Source organism: Odocoileus virginianus, chromosome 18 (genome assembly GCF_023699985.2).
Source record: "Odocoileus virginianus isolate 20LAN1187 ecotype Illinois chromosome 18, Ovbor_1.2, whole genome shotgun sequence".
In the NCBI taxonomy this organism is placed as follows: domain Eukaryota; kingdom Metazoa; phylum Chordata; class Mammalia; order Artiodactyla; family Cervidae; genus Odocoileus; species Odocoileus virginianus.
In genome coordinates this window covers 20,141,013-20,155,836 of record NC_069691.1, presented here as the reverse complement: position 1 = coordinate 20,155,836, position 14,824 = coordinate 20,141,013, and the positions used below count along the sequence as shown (strand labels likewise).

Below are 14,824 nucleotides of genomic sequence, written 5' to 3'. Positions count from 1 at the left end.
GGGTGTATAATCACCCAGTGCAAAGAAACTTCCGAACCCCACAAGCTCTGTCCCCGTAAGTCACCCTTAAGAGAAACAAAAAAAGTCCTTCTCTCTGCCTCTCCTTCCCATCCTTCTGTCACTCACTGTCTGTCTCACTCTGTGTAGTCCTCATTGACCTGCCCACTAGTTCTTGTTTGCAAAGGATTTTTGCACTCACAGCTCTGACTGGTTCCTCCAGAGGCCCGTTTATTCTTTCTTAACCACAGATTCCAGGAGGCCCTGATATCTGCACACCAGTAATGACGTACCAGTGGCCTAAGAAGGGTGATATGTGATGCTTAATGTTCCCCTGGATTGCAGGCAGGAGGCAGCCAACACTGAGGGAGGGAGAGGGAGAGGGGGAGGGACCGTTACCACAGGTGTTTCCTCTTTGAACCTTCTCAGAAAGCCAGCCCATAATGCTACTGCCTCTGATAACAGTATGGATCGCTGTAAACCACTTAAGCCCCGGACATCTGCCACTGCCTTGTAGCGTATCCTTGACTTGGACACTGACCTCCCCAGGACTCAGTTTCCTGAGTTCTAAAATGACGGGGTAACAAACAGCGAGTTAGGAATAACTTTAGCATAAATACTCTGTTTCAGTAAACTAAAGTCACTGAGTTTTTAAAAAGTAAGGTGAATAGGACTTTGTAAAATATTTAGGCAGATGTTCAGAATTGTTCACTAAGGAATGGGGTTAAAAGGAGAGAACTGAAGGATTGTTTAGGTATTCTGTTCTTTGGGGGACTGCTCACTGACTTTTTAAAATTAAAGAAATATTGAACATGAGGAAGGGGAGTCAAACTGTATAGGAATGTGTAAAATAAAAACAATTTTCAAAAAAAACAGAAACAACTTTCTCCCACCCACTCCACTTGTGCCTGATCACATTTCCCAGTGTGATCTACTCTGACCTGTTATTTGCTTGTTTTAGCTGATGACCGTGATAACTGTATGTCGTAATACTCATATTTCTGTTTCCTGAGCTATCTACTCTGGATGTACTGCTGACTCCCAGTATAGAACTCCCAATTTTGTTTGGTTATATTATCTATAGATAGTCAAGATTTAGAATATGTAGTTCACTAAGTATTGCTTGGTTTATAGATTGCATCAGAAAATTTACCCCCTGTACAAAAAGCATATTAAGTATAATGACCATATAAATACCTTTCATTGTGGAACCAACCAGTTTCATAAACTAATAGAAAAAGAATCCTGTGACACTGAACACTTGCTAGTCTGGAAAAATGTGCTCATCATTAAAAATGGATATAATTCTTTTTTTATTTTCAGATTTCTACCCTTCCTATAGTTTATACTCAGATTGCCACTGTTTCTTCTATCTTTGCTATCGTTGTTATCTATGTTATCCCTTTTCTTTTAAAAAGAATTTTTTGAGGTAGATCATTTTTAAAGTCTGTTGAATTTGTTACAGTATTGTTTCTGTTTTATGTTTTAGCCTTTTGTCCATGAGACATGTGGGCTTCTACCTGCCCATCCAGGGATTGAACCCACCCCCCTCATTGGAAGGAGAAGTCTCAATCGCTGGACCGCCAGGAAATATTTCTTATATTTGTTTTTTCCTCTTGACTAATTCCTTTTATTTTTTCACTGTGACACACAAAATCTTTGAGGCTTTTTATATCTGAAAAAGTTTTCTATTTCCTCAAAGTTTTTGGATTTGGGGCTCAAAAGTCTTTTTCCCTCTGAACTTGCTTTGTTATCTGCTAATGGCCTTTGCTGCTGGTGAGAATTCTGGCATCAGTATAATTTTTGTTCACCAGAAGCTGTGACTTTTTAAAACTTTAAAAGCTTTAGGAATCTTTGTCATAATTCCTGAAACTGAAAGTGAAAGTCAGTCAGTCATGTCTGACTTTTTGTGACCCTATGGACTACGTGGTCCACGGAATTCTCCAGGCCAGAATACTGGAGTGGGTAGCCTTTCCCTTCTCCAGGGGATCTTTCTAACCCAGGGATCAAACCCAGGTCTCCTGCATTGCAGGTGGATTCTTTACCAGCATAGTTGTTGGGGTTGTCAAATTTGCCATTATGTATTTAGATGTGAACTAACTTTTTAGATGGTCTCCTCTGCGTCATTCTCAGTAAGCTCTTTCAATTTGAAGACTAAGTCTTTCTTGAGTTCTGGGATATTTTCTATTATTTATTTAACTATGGATATTATACCCATGTCAATTCAACTGTTCTTTTATGGTGTCTGTCTCTTTGAGTTTGCTCTGTTCTCAGATTTCCTCAAAGTTTTCTTACAGTTCACTATCTTGGTCTTAAGTTTTGACAGTTTACCAACTGAATTTATTTTCTAGTCGTCATATTCTTAATTTTATAGCAGCCTGTTGTGGTTTTATGGCTATAAAATCTCACCTCTCTGAGGTTAGTCATTTTTTAAAAATAATGATGTTTCCTCATGAGTCATTTGTTCTGTTTGTTACTCTCCAACTTTCTCTTTCATGCTATTTACTTTCCTCCAATGTCTAGAAATCCTTGTTCACTCACTCTGAGCTGATGAAGAACTATGTTGCTTAGTATAGAGAGTGTGAGTCTGTGTTTCCAACACATCTCCCCCTTAATAGGGAGAGCAGATCAAACAAAGCCTTTGCCCCGTGGAGAAGATGTGCTGGCAGGTGAGCTTCCCTGTATGTGTACATGGATGTGTGTGTAGCTCACTGGTAGCCTAGTGACCTGCACTATTGCCAAAGTAAGAGCTTTATCCCTGGGAATGGAACTTTGGGTGGCACCGCCTCATAATTTTCTTCCCATTGGGACCCAAAGTTACCCAAGCTCTTCTGTGTTTTGCTTTTGGGTTTTAAAATTCACATTAGGATTCCTGCTAAGACGTATCACAAAAGCCATGCTAAGAGCTTTAGCCAGGAACAAAAGCCACCGAGGCCAGTCTCATAGAGTCTGTATTCCTAAGATGGGTGAGAGGGTGGACATACAAGCCTAGATAGTAATCCCATGGGTTCGTCTGCTCTTGACATTTGCTGACTTGAAATTTGGAATTTTTCCTCCCAAACTCCCTTACAGAAAGCTGTCCTTAGCTCTGAAATTTAGGGGTTCAGAATAATGTACTCTGTTTTTTCCATCAATCCAATCCAATCTGCTTTCTATCTTACAGAATGCTCTCAGACTCTCTCCTCTTGATAGTTCTTTTTAATGTACATGCATATTAAAGTTTCTATCTGATTTATTTCATTTCCTGTATTTCTGTGGGATCTCACAAAAGAGAGGAGACAGTTATATTTGCTTAGATTCCTAGTTTTACTAATAGTTTTCTTTAAAGAAAAATCATTTAGCTGTATTTATAAAAATAATGCCTTATAATAAAGAAATTAAGCAATTGAGAAATCTAGCAAAGAAGAAAAATTTTAACCACCCATAATAGTTATCATTAATATTACTTGAATCTGCATTTCAGACATTTTTCTATGCAAAGATACAAGGAGAAGAATGGTTAGAGAGAAACATTTTTAGAAAAATGAGATTATCTGATCTGTAATGTTTTGAATAAAAAAATGTTGAATTTTGTTGAATTTAATGAGGAAAAGAAACTAAGAATAAAAGATAAATTGTTTTAACTTTGAATAAGTTCTTCACATAAAAAGAAATTGCTTCCTACTTGGATTAACATATGCACACTACTATATATAAAGTAGATAGCTAATAAGGACCTATTGTGTAGCATAGGGAACTCTACTCAGTTCTCTATACTGGTCTATATGGGTAAAGAATCTACAAAAGAGTGGCTGTATGTATAACAGATTCACTTTACTGTATACCTGAGACTAACACAACATTGTAAATAAACTATACTCCAGTAAAAAAAAGAAAATTTTTTAAGAGAAATTGCTTCCTAATGGATTCCTGTAAAGTTTTGGAAAATATTAAGAAACTGAATCTTTTTAAACATCATGATAAAAATTCACTCCTTCCTATATAACAGAAGTGAAATCATCAGTGTTCCCATAGCTCCACCTTCCTCCTGTCAGTTCAGTTCAATCATTCAGTCGTGTCCAATTCTTTGTGGCCCCATGGACTGGAACATGCCAGGCTTCCCTGTCATTCACCAAATCCCGTAGCTTACTCAGACTCATGTCCATTGAGTCAGTGATTCCATCCAACCATCTCATCCTCTGTCATCCCCTTCTCCTCCTGCCTTCAATCTTTCCCAGCATCAGGGTCTTTTCCAATAAGTCAATTCTTCTCGTCAGGTAGCCGAAGTATTGGATCTTCAGCATTAGTCCTTCCAATGAATATTCAGTACTGATTTCCTTTAGGATTGACTGGTTTGATCACCTTGCAGTCCAAGGGACTCTCAAGAGTCTTCTCCAACACCACAGTTCAAAAGCATCAATTCTTCGGCACTCAGCCTTCTTTATGGTCCAACTCACATCCATAAATGACTACTGGAAAAGCCACAGCTTTGACTAAATGGACCTTTGTCGGCAAAGTAATGTCTCTGCTTTTTAATATGCTGTCTAGGTTGGTCATAACTTTTCTTCCAAGGAGCAACCATCTTTTAATTTCATGACTGCAGTCACCATCTGCAGTGATTTTGGAGCCCAAGAAAATAAAGTCTCTCACTGTTTCCATTATTTCCCCATCTATTTGCCATGAAGTTATAAGATCAGATGCCATGATCTTAGTTTTCTGAATGTTGAGCTTTAAGCCAACTTTTTCACTCTCCTCTTTCACCTTCATCAAGAGGCTCTTTAGTTCTTCTTCACTCTCTGCCATATTGAAATTTCTACCAGCAATCTTGATTCCAGCTTGTGCTTCATCCAGCTTGACATTTTGCATGATGTAAGTTAAGTAAGCTGGGTGACTCTATACAGCCTTGTCTGTTGTTTCCTGTCTGGTTCTAACTGATGTTTCTTGACTTGCATGCAGATTTCTCAGGAGGCAGGTAAGGTGCTCTCGTATTCCCATCTCTTGTAGAATTGTCCATAGTTTGTTGTGATCCACACAGTCAAAGGTTTTAGTGTAGTCAATGAAGCGTAAGTAGATGTTTTTCCAGATTTCTCTTGCTTTTCTGATGATCCGATGGATGTTGGCAATTTGATCTCTGGTTCCTCTGCCCTTTCGAAATCCAGCTTGAACATCCAGAAGTTCTCGGTTCACATACTGTTGAAGCCTAGCTTGGAGACTTTTGAGCATTACTTTGCTAGTGAATGAGATGTGCACAATTGTACGGTAGTTTGAGCATTCTTTGGCATTACCTTTCTTTGGGATTGGAATGAAGACTGACCTTTCCCAGTCCTGTGGCCACTGATGAGTTTTCCAAATTTGCTGGCATATTGAGTGCAGCACTTTCATAGCATCATCTTTTAGGATTTGAAACAGCTCAGCTGGAATTCCATCACCTCCACTAGCTTTGTTCATAGTGATGCTTCCCAAGGTACACTTTACTTTTCATTCCAGGTTGTCTGCCTCTAGGTGAGTGACCACACCATCATGGTTATCTGGATCATTAAGACCTTTTTTATATAGTTCTGTGTATTCTTTCCACCTCTTCTTAATGTCTTTTGCTTTTGTTAGATTCATACTGTTTCTGTCCTTTATTGTGTCCATCTTTACATTAAATGTTCCCTTGGTATCTCTAATTTTCTTGAAGAGATTTCTAGTCTTTCCCATTCTATTGTTTTCCTCTGTTTCTTTGCATTGATCACTTAGGAAGGCTTTTTTATCTCTCCTTGCTACTCTTTGGAATTCTGCATTCAGATGGATATATCTTTCATGTATGTAACTTCTTTATTACCAAACTCTTTGTTTAGTTCATATCTTAATAACATGAATTATTTTGTTTTTGGTAAATCAGTTTTTGAGGAAGGTCTTATGTGTGCTATCCTGAGTTTTCTCATGTTGAAAATATGAATAGTACCTCCTCTGGATTTAATTTTTTTATTATTATTATTTTTGGATTTAATCTTATTTTGATCACAGATTTTTGTTTCTAAATTTGGCAGATATTGTTCCACTATCTTTTTAAAATGAATATGAGTATAGAGCAGTCTGATGCCAGCCTGATTTTCTTTCAGTTTTAGGGTGATTTTTTTTTCTGCATGGGTACCCAAGGAATTAAATTTACAATCTTGAGCAGAATATATTTCCATGTTGCTATTACTGTATGGCATTTTCTTATGAGCACTGTGTATTTTTTCTGTTAATGGATTCAGTTTTTTTTTTACTTCAGGGAAATTTTAATATACCTTTGAATGATTTTTCTGTTCTTCAGAGACATTAATTACCTTTATGCTGCTTTGTTTTAAGTCTGTCTTTCATATCTGTTATCTTCTGATTGCAGAAATCAGTTTGTTTTTCACAATTTGCATTTTTTATGATTACCTCAAACTTTTCTATTAAAAGTACTTCTTATTGTAAAATACTCTTGCATCCAGAATAAAGGTGAATGTAAATATAAAAACCACATATATGCCCACAATGCAGTGTAACAGCTAGAATAATATAACTGTGTATTAAAATTCCTTTATGCTTCTCCCAAATTTCATGCCCTCTTTTCACTCCCAAAAGTTACCAGCATGTTAGGATAGAAGAGTTTTTAAGAATAATGTATTATATCCTACGGAGAAGGCAATGGCAACCCACTCCAGTACTCTTGCCTGGAAAATCCCATGGACTGAGGAGCCTGGTAGGCTGCAGTCCATGGGGTTGCAAAGAGTCGGATACAACTGAGCGACTTCACTTTCACTTTTCACTGTCATGCGTTGGAGAAGGAAATGGCAACCCACTCCAGTACTCTTGCCTGGAGAATCCTCAGATAGTGGAGCCTGGTGGGCTGCTGTCTACGGTGTCACACAGAGTAGAACACGACTGAAGCGACTTAGCAGCAGCAGCAGTATATCCTAATCAATACAGTTTACTTTTGGATGCAGTTGACTTTTTAAGTAAAAGGAAACATAGTGTATATTCTTCAGCAACCTGTTTCTTTTCCTCCTTAAAATTGTGCTTGTGAAATTAATTTGTTAACATGAAAACCTCTAGTTCTTTCTTTCTCACTGTTCAGTAGTATTCATAATATGAATATAACAGCATTTATTCATTTACTTCCCTATCAGTTAGTAAATCCTGATTATCTATTTTTAAATTTATAATTACCAATATTATTATAAAGTTTTAGTATACGTTATATTGTACACATGTTCAAAAAATTCTCTAGAATGTGTATTTATGGGAGTGATATTTCTAAGTTATAGACATCTTCAGCTTTATCAAGTAATGCCAGATGGTTTTCCAAAATGGTTATGTATGCTTTGAGTATAACATATTCTCTTCCTGGATATTGGGCATGCATTCTCTAGAAAGGATAGTTCTACAGGATTTAGTTTTGGAAGAATGGAGTCCAAAGTGACAGGCTAACATACAACTAGCTGTTGATTACCAAACAGCAAGTAAGGCAGCAAGACTGACTCAGAATAAAATGCGTCTCACGTCCAGAATTAGCTGCTCTTGTCTCTAGGAGGTATTACTGATTGAGTTTATGTTCTGTCTTCAAATATCTCTATCAGTGAATTGTTTTCAGCCTCAGTTCAGTTCAGTCACTCAGTTGTGTCCGACTCTTTGCGACCCTATGGACTGCAGCATGCCAGGCCTCCCTGTTCATCACCAACACACAGAGTTTACTCAAACTCATGTCCATTGAGTCGGTGATGCCATTCAACCATCTCCTCCTCTGTCATCCCCTTCTCCTCCCACCTTCAATCTTTCCCAGCATCAGGGTCTTTTCCAATGAGTCAGTTCTTCGCCTCAGGTAACCGAAGTATTGGAATTTCAGCTTCAGCATTAGTCCTTCCAGTGAATATTCAGGACTGATTTCCTTTGGGATTGACTGGTTTGATCTCCTTGCAGTCCAATGGACTCTTAAGAGTCTTCTCCAGTATCGCAGTTAAAAGCATCAATTCTTTGGCACTCAGCTTTCTTTATAATCCAACTCTCACATTCATACATGACTACTGGAAAAACCATAGCTTTGACTAGGTAGACTTTTGTTGGCTAAGTAATGTCTTTACTTTTTAATATGCTGTTTAGGTTGGTCGTAGCTTTTCTTCCACGGAGCAAGCATCTTTTAATTTCATGGCTGCAGTCACCATCTGCAGTGATTTTCAAACCCCAAAAAATAAAGTCTCTCACTATTTCTATTGTTTCCCCATCTACTTGTCATGAAGTATTGGGACCAGATGCCATGATCGTAGTTTTCTGAATGTTGAGTTTCAAGCCAACTTTTTCACTCTCTTTCACTTTCATCAGGAGACTCTTTAGTTCTTCTTCACTTTCTGCCACAAGTGTGGTATCATCTGCATATCTGAGGTTATTGATATTTCTCCTGGCAATCTTGATTCCAGCCTGTGCTTCCTCCAGCCCAGTGTTTCTTATAATGTACTCTGCATATAATTTAAATAAGCAGGATGACAATATGCAGCCTTGATGTATCCCTTTCCCGATTTCAAACCAGTTTGTTGTTCCATGTCCAGTTCTAACTGTTGCTTCCTGACCTGCATACAGGTTTCTCAAGAAGCAGGTCAGGTGGTTTGGTATACTCATCTCTTTAAGAATTTGCCACAGTTTGTTACGATCCACACAGTGAAAGGCTTTGGCATAGTCAATAAAGCAGAAGTAGATGTTTTTCTGGAACTCTCTTGCTTTTTCTATGATCCAGTGGATATTGGCAATTTGATCTCTGGTTCCTCTGCCTTTTCTAAATCCAGCTTGAACATCTGAAAGTTCACAGTTCACATACTGTTGAAGCTTGGCTTGGAGAATTTTGAGCATTACTTTGCTAGTGTGTGAGATGTGTACAATTGTGTGGTAGTTTGAGCATTCTTTGGGATTGCCTTTCTTTGGGATTGGAATGAAGACTGACCTTTTCCAGTCCTGTGGCCACTGCTGAGTTTTCCAACTTTGCTGGCATATTGAGTGCAGCACTTTCATAGCATCATCTTTTAGGATTTGAAATAGCTCAACTGGAATTCCATCACCTCCACTAGCTTTGTTCCTAACAATGCTCTTTAAAGCCCACTTGACTTCGCATTCCAGGATGTTTGGCTCTAGGTGAGTGATCACACCATCGTGATTATCTGGGTTGTGATATGTTTTTTGTACAGTTCTTCTATGTATTCTTGCCACTTCTTAGTATCTTCTGCTTCTGTTAGGTCCATACCATTTCTGTCCTTTATTGTCCCCATCTTTACATTAAATGTTCCCTTGGTATCTATACTTTTCTTGAAGAGATCTCTAGTCTTTCCCATTCTTTTTTTCCCCATTCTGTTTGTTTGCAGTAATCACTGAGGAAGGTTTTCTTATCTCTCCTTGCTATTCTTTGGAACTCTGCATTCAAATGGGTATATCTTTCCTTTTCTCCTTTGCAACCTAGGATTATCAAATAACTGTCTTTTACTGTTTCTTAAAGATTGATCTGTCAGAGATAAACTTTCAAGAAAAAAGCTGTCAAATACTGAAGTAAGTTTGGATATCTTTGATTTAGCCAAACCAGTTTTCAGCAGAATTTTTTGAATCTATTAATATGGTAATGAACTCTCTGAATTTGTAAGAGGGAATATGCATTATAACGAAGTCCCAATAATATTTGATCATGGTACTCCTTGTGTTCATGGATTTCTGGAACAGACTTTACAGAAATTTTGCTTTCCTCAAATCATGAAATTTTAGAACTGAATGGAGCCTTAAAATGACTCAATTTTAAACTCTAATTTTTCAAGAGGGAAATAAATGTGGAGAGTTTAAGTACTTCCCCAAGGGCACACGGCTCTTTGATGATAATGGCAGGTCTAGAATCTGTATCTTCATATTCTTGATCTAATGTTCTTTGAATCTGGTCAAAAATAAATGAAGTCACTTCATGACCTAAATGTGAAGGAAGTCCAGAAAGTGTAGATATACATATATGTATATTTGCTGTACAGTGAAAACTAATACAACATTGTAAAGCAACTATACTCCGATGAAGTTTTGTAAAATTAAGGAAAAAATAAGTCACAAGATGCAGTGGCCCGAAGGCAAGCCTGTTTGTTTGCTTACACATATGTGGTATGTCCTTTTTCACCTGTGAGAATAGTAAGACAAATAGTAAGACAAATTCTTTCCTTTGAACCTCAAATCGCCCTTCTGACAGCTCATAGCATCCTCTCTCTCGAACCTTCTTAGATATCTGATCTTCCTGAGGGTGTAAGAGTCTCTGATTATTCTCTATAAAATCTCCATGTAGAGTGGATATCACACTCCCTTGACCATCCTATCTTATTAGTCCTCCCAGCAAAATTTAGCCAGAAAAATTTCCCTTCCAACATCCTGATCCAAGTTGATGAGGCTTCCCTGGTGGCTCAGAGGTTAAAGTGTCTACCTGCAATGTGGAAGACCTGAGCTCAATCCCTGGGTTGGGAAGATCCCCTGGAGAAGGAAATGGCAACCCACTCCAGTATTCTTGCCTGGAGAATCCCATGGACAGCGGAGCCTGTCAGGGGTAGCAGAGAGTCGGACACAACTGAGCAACTTCACTTCACATTTACACATTGAAGTTATGTAGACAGCCTCAAATCCCATAAGTGGAATTTAAAAAGGGCTTGTAATTTAGAAATGGAATCACCTTTCCATTAGGCAGAGGGACAGTGTGAACCTGAAACCCTTAAAAGTTCTGGGTCCTTTAACTTTGAAACAGAGTTGTAAGAAGTATGTCCCCAGATTGAATAGCTTTATTATTTGTCAATATACTGTTGTAATAATGAAACATTTGATATAACTTGAATGTCCAGTAGCATAGTATTGGTTAGTGAATCAAAGTGTGTTTTGAAGTACTATACAGCCAATAAAAATTATGTTCTAGAGCAGTTCATGGAAAGATGTCAATAGCAGAACTTCTGGAAAAATGTGTCAGGAAGAATGTTTTAGTGCCCTTTGCCTTCTTGGGAGATGGTCAGGGTCTCATGGGGCATGAACCCCCAGGTTAAATGTCTCAAAAGCACAGACATCCTTCCCTGTTCACCCTACTATTCATAAAAGTGTTACTTTTTATGTGTATGCCATGATGTAGATAATATTCAGAAAACTGGTCTAAAATATATGTAAAAAGATTATGAAATATAACTACAAAAGTACATATTTTTATAAATATAGATACACTCAAAATTGTGCTAGGAAATATACTCTGCCTATGTCCGGGTGATGGGAATACAGTGATTTTTATTCTCATGCTTTTGCTCATCTACATTTCTCTTTTTTAGTTAGTGCTTTTCTTTAATAGCAATAATATGACAATAGTAATTTAATACTTACATGACCCTTAATATGATTTATCTTGTTTTAGCCTCAAGCAGGCCTGTGAAGTGTAAGCACTGCTATTATTATTTTCATTATGTAACTGCTATTTTTAAATCTCAGATTTGAAGTTATTAAGAACAGGACAAGTTAATGCAGGCAGAAAGAAGAAGGTGGAAATGAGACACATCTGAAAAGTAGAAATACGAGAAAATAGTAACTAATTGTCCACGGGAAGCAAGTATGTATGCCTCCAGGATGTTGAGGATTATGGCCTCAGTAACCAAAAAAGAATCAAGAAAATACAAAATCATGTGAAGATTTTAAAGGAATTTAGATAAATGGCTAGTTTTCAAGAAGGAGTTTTGAGATTGGCTCTTTACTTGGTGAGACTGAGGAGATAACCTAGCAGGTTGGTGGAAATGTCCAGGTAGTGGCCAGTGCTCAGGTGAGAGAGAAAACCTGAAGCTTGCCCTGTCATCCGCGGGGAGCCGTGCTTACAGCTATCCAGGAGAAGGGCTCTCCCCAGAAAAGAACGTGCTCAGAAAATCAGGCCCCCTAAAGCCTTGCCCTTTAGGCCCTGTGATCACAGGCCCCCGAGACTTGACAAGCACGTGTAGGGCAATAGAAGAATGGAATTCCGCAAGTCCTTGTGCAGGGGTGGATGTTGACAGTGAATGGCATGTTCAAATAGTTTTCATTGTTTTTCTTAGATCAGACACTGCTTCATTTCTTTTAAAGAAAATGTAGGTAGAAAAGACATTCAACAAGCTTGTGGTGTAATGTTACCAAGCAGCATCCTAGAAGACAGACTTCAAAGTGAAAGATATCCTAATCTTGGGAAGAGGTGATCAGAAGTTGAGAAAATGCAACTGAATCATGACGGATGCTTGGTATATTGCATTTTGGATGAGGAAAGGGTCAAGTTGCAAAAATACAAAATGTAGAGTCTCTGAATATGTATAAATACAATGAGCAAAGATGTAAGAATCTCAGGAAAGCACAGCTTGAAAAGGAATGTGCTGTATGTATTTGTGATGGTGAATATAAGATGTTTATTAGGAAATATTTTTTCAAGCAGTAGAAAGACATAAATGTAATAATATAATCACCTTATTGTATTTGACATTTAGAAGAAATATGTTAGAAATACATAACCATATTTCTCTTCAAGGTCCTTCTTTTAAGAGAGCTCAAAATTACTAAATACAATACAGAGGACATCAAAGAAAAAAGAATACATAACTGTAAAATGTACTTCTAACAAAGCTAATGAGCATGGTATTATTTATCTTTGGAATCAAAAGATCAAAGGATGATTTAATAAGGATCAGGATTATTATGTTACGCAAGATTGTTGTACAGAACTCTTGGGCATCTCTTAATGCCAGTAGAACAATCAGAAATAGACTGAAATCATTAATAATCCCCCCAAAGTACACGTGCATATATACACACACATGGGCTTCCCTCGTGGCTCAGATGATAAAGAATCCGTCTGCAATGCAGGAGACTTGGATTCATCTCTGGGTTGGGAAGATCCCCTAGAGAAAGGAACGGCTACCCTCTGGTCTGGAGAATTCCATGGACTGTACAGTCCATGGGGTTGCAAAGAGTCAGACATGATTGAGCGACTTTGACTTTCACACACACACATACACAGACCGCACATACAGTATGTATGTGCATATAAGGGTATGTTTGTATAGAGTCTAGAAGGATATATATAAAGCTATTAATAGTTATTATTCGTATGTGGCATTGATTATAGATGTTTTTATTTGTTCCATATCTGTATCTTCTAATTTATCTACAGTAAACTTGAAATGTTTGTGCAGTAAGAAAAAATATCTGTATAATATTATAGAAGCAAATAAATAACTTCCCTCTCATCCATATCACCCAGTCAACCCCTAATCTATAAAACTTACTTTTCATAAGATTCTGTATAACAGTACTGGTACATTTTATCTGTTTCAGATGCTAGTGGAAAGTAACAACCTTTCAGACAATATCATTGTTTTGCCAGGGAAAACTGAAGAAATCTCACTTCCTGAGGCTGTAGATGTGATCATTTCAGAACTAATGGGATGCATGCTGTGTAATGAAAGGATGCTGGAAAGTTACCTTCATTCCAAAAAGTGGCTGAAAACAAATGGTGAGCTGGCTAGTTCCTGGTTTTGAAAGTAGGCTAACTTTTTCTGTAAGATTTGCCATCTTCCTTCCCCTATATTCAATCCTTTACAGAAAGGAGGAAAGAACATTTCTGTTAAACCAGGTATTTGATTTCCTCATCTTATTCTCCCATAATAATTGAGCTAGTCCCCAAAAGACCCTGATAGCCATGGTGTTCAGAATGGTGTAGAAGACCAGTTCTGAGTTACGTGTTTTTGTCCTGATGCAATCACTTTCTTAGCTAACTTGGCTTGATACTTGATCTTTTGACTTTGGCTTCCTCATCTGTATTATTAAAAGTAGTCTCTAAAGCCCTTTCAAGTATTGACCTTCTGAAGTGTGAGAAAGTCTCTGGTGTTCATTTCTTCTTTCTAACATATTCTCTTCCTGCTGTGTTTCTTTCCCTATGATCGCTACATGTAATTGAGATAATAAGATAAAGTTCAGTATTCTCTTTGTGCTGACCGAATATCTGTGTGTGCTAAGCAGACTTTGTACAAATTATTTTATGAAAACCTTACAAAGTTTGAGTAATGAAAGCTTTCAGTTTATTTGAAGGTTTACTGCAGAGATTCTTGGTTATTTTATACTCCTTTCGCAGGAGACGTTTGGTTATGTCTGAAGACATTTTGAGTTGTCATAACTGGCAAGGGGGTGCTACCAGCACCTATGGGGGAGGCCAGGGACTTGCTAAATATCTTTTGGTGTGCAGGATATCACCCCCACACATCAAAGAGTTATTCAGCTCATATTCAGCCCAAAATGTCAATAGTGCCAAGATTGAGACCTGGCTTGGTAGGAGACAGTATTACAATCCCCACTTAAAAAACTGAAGCACCATGAGGGGAAGCAGCTTGGCAAGGACAGAACTGTAATAAGTCACAGAGCAGGGATTTGACGCTAGATCTGTCTGACCCTGAAAGCCACACTCACAACTCCTTGCACACACACTCGCTTTCCACTCTTCACCAGAGAGGGGATGTGTTCCAATAACATATGTTTTTTCAAATGAGAGTTAGAAAAGTAACTGGCCAGTTTTAGCAGTTGTATCTCTAGTGAGAATGGCAGCTCCTTCCTAACCTGTTATACTTACCTGAAATTACCATCGTTGTGGCTTGCTGCTAATACCCAATGAAGACAAAATAACGAATAAAACACAACATGTACTCACCAGATTACCTGGTATATATGCATATAAGTAAAGGTTGACGTTCGTCTATAATTTCCTACAGGTTTCAAAAATTAGGGATTTATCAATAGGCATTTTTTAAAAAAACTCATGCAAAAATAAATAAGCTTAGGTAAAGTATACCTAAAGTTA

General features: G+C 37.7%; 1 long non-coding RNA gene across 5 annotated transcripts in view; it reads left to right on the top strand.

Moving 5' to 3' along the window:
- Nucleotides 1–14,824, top strand: part of LOC139039421 (uncharacterized) — a 244,864-nt gene that overhangs the window by 181,247 nt on the left and 48,793 nt on the right. The window lies entirely within an intron of this gene.